Raw genomic sequence first — 7,272 nt, 5'->3', positions numbered from 1 at the left:
AATATTCATATCATCATTTCTGATTCAAGGGAGAACTAGAGATATGACCAGAAGTATATCTGTTGACTAATAAACATGTACATGTATATTGTGTTTTCAAAGTCGTTTGTTTGTTGTTAAATGTCCCTCTCTGGAATTTTTCACTCATATGGAGACACCACCACTTAATAATAGAAAAGACGTACAAGTCCGATTTGAGATTAACATTTATTTTAGGAGTTTTCAACAATAAAGACGTAAAGAGACAACTCCTTCCCCTCGCCCCTTCCCCCTCCCAGATCCCTCTTTGTTCATGTATGCAAACTAATACTTTGTTTTGACATAAAAAAAATTGTGAATGTATTCAAATAGTTTAATGGTCCATCTCTTCGAATGATTTTCATTCCTAATTCTAGGAGGGTACATGGGTTGACCCAAATTCATGAATGAAATGTCAAGCAATCTTATCATTGATGCACTTTTATTTAATTTGATGTAGTCATATTGTGAACATTTCCAGTTCATTAAGAAAGTGGGGATGACCTCCAGGGGTTCATAACCTTAAACCATTAGATGTACATAACATAATAACACAAGAAACAAAATTATGTATAGTCAAATGGAAAAGTTTTCTACTATTTTGGAGTCACATGATCATTTGTCATTTCAGGGACAGGGAGCGGGTAGGGAGATTGCTCCCCCCTTGCAATTTGCAGAGTCATTTAAATAGGACTATATACTGATTTACAGAAGCAAATAAAAATGACTTTGGACGCCCTGCCCCAATAAAAAACGGACCCTACCATCATTGCTTTTATTTGTTTGTTTGTTTGTTTGTTTTGTTTTGTTTTGTTTTGTGTTTTTGCTTCTCAGGAAATTCTGGGCTGGAAATTTTTTTGACTGAGGTGTGGACCCCACCCCCCCACCCCCAACCCCACCCTCCTCCCCCCCCCCCCCCGGAAAAAATTCCTGGATGACAGTAACTGAATGTAATGTAGACAACGGGAGATAACTCTTCAGAATGTGAAATGTGGCATCCGATGATCTTTGATCCTTTTTAAACTTTAACCTAATCATTTGCATTTCGGTTTATTTTACCCCAATCTATACTTAAACTTGTACTTACCAAATGTCATAGGTCCTGTCAACTTCATGAAATATAATCCAATTAAAACACAAAATGAATTTATTCCTACTGATATACATGTAATGATGTACTGCACCATGTGCAATCTAAAAATGATAATGGTAAAACTAGTACTAGTACAAGTAGGGTGACGCAAGCCCAATGTGATGTAGAAATTTTCAAAAAGGTGTTCACGTACATGTACAGTACAAGAAATTTTGAATTATCATAACAAACGATGTTTTAACATAACTTTGCCATCTAGGCCTATTTCCAAAAACAGGCAAATTTTGTGTGTGTGTGTGAGGGTGTGTGTGTGAGAGTGTGTGTGTGTGTGTGTGTGTGAGGGTGTGTGTGTGTGTGTGTACACGTGTGTGTGTGTGTGTGTGTGTTGGGGTGGGGTGGGGGGGACAAAATTGATTGGGAATGGCTTTTCAGGAAGGTTTTAGCCTAATCAAATACTAAGAAAAAGTTTGCACATTTTGATAAAATCATTAAAAATGCTTTGTTCTAAAATAATATTATTGTTGTTGAGAAAATGAATTTAAAAAGTTCAATTATGGGCCAAAAATGTATATCCCCCCTTTTGTCAAAACCTAATTTACATCATTAATTAAATTCTGTTATTTCAGACTGTTAATGAATTAAGTAAAGGAAATACCTATAAGAGGGACATAGGTCAAATGGTCACCTGAGCATTTCATGCTCGATTTGACGAATACATGTACTGTGTAAATTATAGAATTATTTTGACTTTTTCCTTGGTAAGCCCAATATCAAGGAGTGTGCATTTAGAGGCAAACACCTTAGTGCGGGTATTACTGTCTCATGACAGCATCTAGTTATGGTTTTGGTCCCACCCTTCAGGCCCCAGTGAGATAGAGACCATGAAATTGACAATTTATAATCCCCTGGAATTTACCCACAGAAAAAAATCAGATAGCAATATGTCACCTGAGTAACTGGGGTGACCGAACAATGCAATGCATGCATAATGTACATACGTAAAATTACAATTAAGGATGACGTTTATTCACATGGCAAAATATTCCTTTGATAAGAATGTATGGAGCGCCTGGATTGTCTTATCATGGCAAAATTTTATTTATGATGTGCAAATATCACTATGTGATGTGCTTTTACTATTATGTGGTAAGCTTTTTTCATTTTGTGATGTACATTTGTCATTATGTGATACACATTTGTCATTATGTGATGTGCTTTTGTCATTATGTGATGTACATTTTTCATTAAGTGATACACATTTGTCATGATGTGATGTGCATTTACTATTATGTGATGTGTATTTTGTCATTATGTGATGTGCTTTTGCCATTATGTGATGTGCATTTGTCACAATGCGATGTACTTGTACCATTATATGATGTGCTTTTGTCATTATGTGGTGTGCATTTGTCATTATGTGAAGTGTTTTTGTCATTATTTGATGTGCATATTTTATAAGATCATGTACTTTCAATAGCCATTATGTTTGAATCAAAAGTCTCTATATGTGGTGCAAACATCTTTTCGTGATGTGCAAGTTTTATCTTGTTGATAACGTTGACCTCTTCTTTTTTCCTTCTACATATTGGGTACATACTTCTAATTATTTTTAGAATCGGTAGGGGAGGAGAGTAGTGCAGAAAAAATTACAAGTTCCTTAATTTGCAGACCTGAATAAAAAAAACCCAGTGATAATGTATTAAACTGAGCCTCATACTTGTTGATAAGGAATATGTTCCCTTGCAAAAAAGCTTGGCAGATGGTTTATTAAGAAGATCAGCAGAATTATCTTATGTATTATAACACCAGTGAGAAGTCTTGAATTCCCCTACTTTCACTTTCATTTTCAGAGGTTAACGCAGACAGGCGCATTTTTCCGGAAAACGAATCTGACATGCCACCTCGAGATTTTAACCACGGAAAGACAACTTGATGTGCTTTGATTTGAGGGGTCACTCACTGCTGAACGAAAATTAGGGACATTGCTATGTGAAGAAACGTTAAGATTGCCGCCTACGGGAAAACAATTAGTGGGCTGTACCCAATATGTGGAGGGCTGAAGGCAAATGGTAAGAGAAAATTTTCATAGATCTTTACTTTGTTTTTAACTCGGTGTTTACTATCATTTCCAATTGTTTAAATTTTTGAAAGAAGCACATTTTAATTTGTTTATACATATTTTGAAACAAATCGATTTGTTAATAGACCCCCCTCCCCCCTTGGGAACAGACGGCTTATGCTCATATCTCCCATTGTGTTCACATGTAGCATGTAAATTAAATGCATCGAATTTATACAATTTATTAATTCAGAGCCATTAATAGATATTTAGAAAAGGAACAATTATTGTAGAAGTACATCCACGACTATTGTTTATTTTCAATACACAAAAATTCACAAATGAGGTCGGAATCGGTATTCAGTGAAGTTCAAGGTCAAAGTGAAAGTAGAGTGGCAGTAAGTTACCAAAACTGCTTAGTGCTACCTAGTGCAGAGTCTTGCAGTATGTAGGTGATATGCATTTGTCATTTTATGAAAGAGGTAAAGAAGAAAAAGGTTTCCATGCCTTATTACAATATTTGTAAATGAAAACTTTTATTTTTATGGAATAGAATTACATGAATGAGGACATACATGTGCATTCTTTCAAAGAAGTCGATCAGGCTACAGTTGTGTGGAAGTTAAGCAGTGTGTGCGTGAACATGCACACTAACATTTTTTTTAATATATTTTAATAACTACATAACATGTATTTGTCTAATGTATAATTATTGTCAGTAAGCATGCTTTTTACCTGTATTATTAATTTACATGTTATTTAACAATGATGAGAGTAATGAGTGCAAATTCATCATTTTTAATTGATATCAAATTATGGGCATAAAAGGAATGTGGTAGGATTGTGTGTTTTTGATGTCTGTCTGTGAATGTTTTAGGTGCTTTTTGATGCTGATAAATTAATGCAACATTTTTTAAATTGATTTTTTTAGGTTCATGGTGATACAGGACAACTTCAAGGTTCATGCAGATGGTGCAGATGGTGTTTAAAACTATCAGTCAGTAAAAACAAACTCATTTGAACACATCTTAAGTCTTCACATGTAAAATGATGGCAGTACTTTTAATATGTAAGTTAAATTTTCTAAAACTTCTTTGTGTTTGTATGTGTGTGTGTGTGTGTGGGGGGGGGGGGGGAGGGAGGGAGGGAGGTGGTGTTAAAGCTTAGAAAATGTAGATTTTAAATGAATATTTGAGCTATGAAAGTGACCATCAAACTAATATGTACATGTATGCTATATATTTTACAACTAATATATTTGGAAAAGAATTTCAAAATAATTACATTCATAGTGTTGTGTATGATAAAATATTAAGATTAAAAAATATAAGAGTTGAAATTTCTTTAATACCTGTCAGTCAGAATGAGCGACTTGTAAAGAAATTCAAAATTTTCAAAGTTCTCTTTCATTTTCCTACAAATTACAAAATGGTTACCATGCAAACAAAACATTTTCTGTAGACTATTTATTTCATCTGCTCATGCAAGTATTTTTATTATTTTATAGTTATAATGAATATTTCAGTTCTAATTTCATCTTTAATTAAAAGTACGGGAAAAGTAACACTACATGTGTAATAAGCAATCCATTATTATGATGGCATTATGACGTCATAGATGAGTGAACTTGCATTGGCGTAAAAATTGCTTTGAAACAGATTAATGTTTACAAGAATATAAAGGCTTATAACTTTTTTTTATTCCTACACCAATTATCCTGAATGATACATCAATGGACAGGAAATAATCAGTACTTTCTATTTTTTACTACGTTCGGGGTATTTGTAAACTTAATTTTTTTGTCAATCATGGAGAAACAATGAATTCAAGGGTGAGGGATGATCAAATTTTGTGCGAAAATGCATTGATTTTTTGAAATAAGAGAAATGGACCCATTATTGATTATGATTTTACTTGATGTATGTAAAGTTATGAAAGAGAATAAAAATGGTTTAAGTACATTAATAGGCTAACCAATGACTTAAAGTGTGGGTGCAGTTGTGGTTAGATGGAAGCATTTTAAAAGGATTTTGCATATAGAACTGTGCATGCTGTAAAATTTTATTAATGATTGAATTTTCCCGAAATTTGGCATAATGTTAGTACATAGACTGTAGTATGACTTATGATGTAAAATGTTGTAAAATCCAGAAAATACTTTTTCATATTGGGTACATACCTCTAATTATTTTTAGAATCGGTAGGGGAAGAAAGTAGTGCAGAAAAAATTACACGTTCCTTAATTTGCAGACCTGAATTTAAAAAAAAAAACTGTGATAATGTATTAAACTGAGCCTCATACTTGTTGATAAGGAATATGTTCCCTTGGAAATAAGCTTGGCAGATGTAATTTATCAAGAAGATCAGCAGAATTATCTTATGTATTATAACACCAGTGAGAAGTCTTGAATTCCCCTACTTTCACTTTCATTTTCAGAGGTTAACGCAGACAGGCGCATTTTGCCGGAAAATGAATCTGACATGCCACCTCGAGATTTTAACCACGGAAAGACAACTTGATGTGCTTTGATTTGAGGGGTCACTCACTGCTGAACGAAAATTAGGGACATTGCTATGTGAAGAAACGTTAAGATTGCCGCCTATGGGAAAACAATTAGTGAGCTGTACCCATATACAACAATAGATGACTCAAAAATAATCGGACAAGGATATATTGTTTGAAATATTCCTCTAATACTTAATTTTAAATCAAATAAATTCTAACAGATATTTTGGATGTGAATCATATACGGTACCAATGTTGATGCACTAGATGCGAATTTCGACAAATTGTGTCTCTTCAGTGATGCTCATCCCGAAAGGTTGGCAATCCAAAATATTTAAATAAAAAGAATTGGAAGAGTTGAAAAAAGGTGCCAAAGACTGGAGTCAAATACGTCGAAGGATCAGAGCTATGCATGAGGGAGATAATCCTTAATTTTGAAATAAATGTCTAAATAATACCACAGCCATTAAATATATATTGGTATTCTCAAGCTACTACCGAAGTACTGTAGGTTACTGGGCTGTAGAGACCCTCGGGGACTAAAAGTCCACCAGCAGAGGCCTCGACCCAGGAGTTATAATGTAAATCATATTATATTTATTTAAGTTTATCGAATTCAAATTCTCCCAGAGTAAAATGTCACCCTATTCGCAGTACCTGCCTAAATACTACATATTAAGCGGATCCAGGAATTTTTAAGGGGGGGTCCATCCTACTCAAGAAAAGAAATCCTTCCCAGAATTTTTTTAGACAAATAAAAGAAATACTCGTAAACAAACTTTTTTAAACATGTAACCCTATTTTAGGGTTGGGTTGGGTTTGTTATGCTATATAAAACTACAAAAAATTGAAATGAATTAAATCCAAAAAAAGGCCAAAGCCAAAGAAAAATTTCAAATTTACTGAAAAAACTTGATAAGCAGAAAAAGGGGCGATGCAAAACTTGCCAAACTCGAAAATCCTATTTCGTGAAGGGGGGGGGGGGTCAACTTCTTTCAGTACCAAATTTCATTCATAAAGTACTACATTACCCTTACTTGACTATGCTGCACAAAAAGTGTTTGGGAGGGGGGAACTGGCCTTTTAATGAACATTTTCAGTAGTAAAAAGATGTGTTTGAAAGAAGTGATGCTAAGTGCCTGAAATTAGATTTTCGAATAAGAGGAATTTGTCAAATGATATATCTATGTCTGAAATTTTGTTTAGTCATCAAATATTGTATATGGAAAACGTTTTCATCACGATAAAACTTGCACATCACGTAAAGATATTTTATATAAAGTTTTTTGAACACGACGTAATGGCTTATTGAAAGTATATCATCTTATGAAATATACACATTAACTAATGACAAAAACACTTCACATAATGACAAATGCAAAACACATAATGACTAAATCACATCACATAATGCCAAAAGCACGTTACATAATGATGAAATCACATCACATAATGACAAATGCATATCACATAATGACAAAGGCGCATTACATAATAAAAAAAACACATCACATAATAATAAAAACACATCACATCATAATAAAAACACATCAAATCATGACAAATGCACAACATAAAATGATTAATGCAAATCAT

The sequence above is a fragment of the Saccostrea echinata genome, unplaced genomic scaffold (genome assembly GCF_033153115.1).
Source record: "Saccostrea echinata isolate AGI-Se365-2 ecotype Australia unplaced genomic scaffold, CSIRO_AGI_Sech_v1 ptg000023l, whole genome shotgun sequence".
In the NCBI taxonomy this organism is placed as follows: Eukaryota; Metazoa; Mollusca; class Bivalvia; order Ostreida; family Ostreidae; genus Saccostrea; species Saccostrea echinata.
This window is presented reverse-complemented; position numbering follows the sequence as displayed.